The following is a 2,286-nucleotide window of genomic DNA, read 5'->3' on the forward strand; positions in this document are numbered from 1 at the left end:
GGGGTCTCTGCTGCCGCTCTCCTTGTCTTAAACTTTTCCATGTAGGCACGTGGAAGGGCAAGGAGGTCCCAGAACAGAGCCATACCGCCAAATGTAACATTCTGCTTTTGGAATAAATGGTCCTGACTGAACTGTGAAAAAGCACAATTGTGATGATTTCCCATTGAATAAACCATAATAACACAATGGGAGTGCTCGGCTCACACTGCGTCTTCCAGATGTGCTTCCATTGCTAAGCTCAAAACAATGTTCCTTTGAAAAGTGTGTCTGACATGACAGCGAGGCAGACTCTGCAGTGAGAATGGAAACAGGCAGAGTGAATCAGGGACAAAGTTGACAAAGAGCAGCTTTTATTCACTGAGATCAGAAATGTACTGTAGCTGGTGAAAGCAGAAGCCTTTAATCACCACTCCCTCCATGCATATGTGCCACAACACACACACAGACCACAGAACAGTGTTTTTTGGTGGTTGGTTCGCCCACTCTGTGCTGTGTAATGTGTATGAGCAATCAAATGAGGAAAACCCCAGCACATTCTGGAGACTGTACACAGAAATATACAACACAGAAATATCTTCTATGTACAACACATGCAGCTTAAAACACTATGAGGTCACCCTAAACGGAGGGAAGGGCAACACTGAAAGAACCTGTTGTTTGTATACAGTACATGCAGACACACACACACACACACACGCACACACATTGACCCTCTGGCCGGGAAGTGGAACAAAAGTGTAACCGAGTCTTACCATGAGTGGGGGCGAGTGACGTCACCTTTGCACTTTTCCCAGCATTCCATCTGGATAAAACCTTGTTGTCATGCGGTGTGAGAGGCTCGTAAACTTTTACAAAGTGGGTTTGCATGTCCGGACGTTAACACGCACTAACCCGAGGTTTGGGTTTGAGACAGCTGTAAAATGTCTCAAAATGTGAGGGGCTGCCGAGCACAAGTGACACAGCATGTCTCATAAAAGCAGCAGTGGTTTTGTTGCTTTTGAACAAGCAGTGAGCAGTTTGATAAAAGGGAGGTTTTCAAAAGCTGTCATAATTGCATTGAGTGTGTGTGTATGTGTGGAATTAACTGTTCCAATAGGATACACAAGGAAGGTGTATGATGTTTTCTGGCAGTGGTTCCCCCTCCTCCCCATATACATGTGATACAGACCCCTGTACTATAAAGATCCAGGATCGATTGTCAGAAATGGAATATAATATCCATAGGTATGTTTTCATTAGTGTATAATTACTTGAAAATAAGAACCGTTGTGTTTTGTTACCTTAAAATGAGACGTTTTTATCTACAGAGGAAGCAGATTCCACCATGTTGAACCGCCATGTTTCTGCCAGAGCTGTGTATTGGTAAAAATATGGCGATACGATAAATATCACGATACAGTGGTTCTGATTCAATTTACTGTGCTACATTGCAATACTGTAAGATCCATAGCCCTCAGTTTATGTTTACAACACTGCTATCTGGCAGTTGGTGGATAAACACAAAAAACACTACAGTGTTTTTGAGATACGATACAATATCACAAAACAAAATATCGCGATACTCAAGTGTATCATTATTTTCCACAGTAGCCCAGAACCAAACACTGGCCCATGAGTTTTGTAACCACCGTATCTTCTCGTAATGTTGCGAGGCAGCTAAAATCCATCTTGACAGGTTTCAATCTATGTGGTTCGGACCAATCAGCATCCTTTGAGAAACAATTGGGAGCTACAACATGAGCTACAGGCATGGTTTAATGCTGGGAAAAGTGACTGTTTGTTTGAAAGCAACAATGGCAGCTGCTAAAAAGGTTAGCATAGATGCTGCTAGCATCAGTTCTATCAGAACTGGTGAGTGTTTGTTCTTTGAAAGAAGGGCAAAGAACGGCACTGAAGGCTTTCTACAGTAGAAGAGATGTTTTCTCTCTTCTCCCGACTGACTTCAGTAAGAGTTTGACTATGACTATATGTGGTACGTTGATCTGATTGGTTGAAGTTTGCCTCTGATAGACAATGATAACCAGATGGTTCATCCAATCACCTCATCCATCAATGATGGCTTAGTCAGGTTTTGCTTCTCCTACATGCTTGTACAGTGAGCGGCATGCAGTTGATTGCGATCTGCAACTTCCCACTGATGCAGCTAAATTCCTACCACCACTGGTCCTTTAACTGCTGCACTTAGGCCTGTCGCGATAAGCGATAAATCAATTAATCGCACGATAAATAAAATGAGCTCGATAATTTTTCCGGCCCAATAATTTCCATTTACATGCTTGTTTGTTT

The 2,286-nt window shown here is 42.6% G+C and overlaps 1 protein-coding gene across 2 annotated transcripts in view; it reads right to left on the bottom strand.

Moving 5' to 3' along the window:
- ccdc80 (coiled-coil domain containing 80) overlaps positions 1 to 2,286 on the bottom strand; it is a gene marked incomplete at its 3' end in the record, with an annotated part of 18,704 nt that overhangs the window by 8,410 nt on the left and 8,008 nt on the right.

Source organism: Morone saxatilis, unplaced genomic scaffold (assembly GCF_004916995.1).
Source record: "Morone saxatilis isolate NCDOM2014 unplaced genomic scaffold, NCSU_SB_2.0 Contig5, whole genome shotgun sequence".
Classification (NCBI taxonomy): Eukaryota; Metazoa; Chordata; class Actinopteri; family Moronidae; genus Morone; species Morone saxatilis.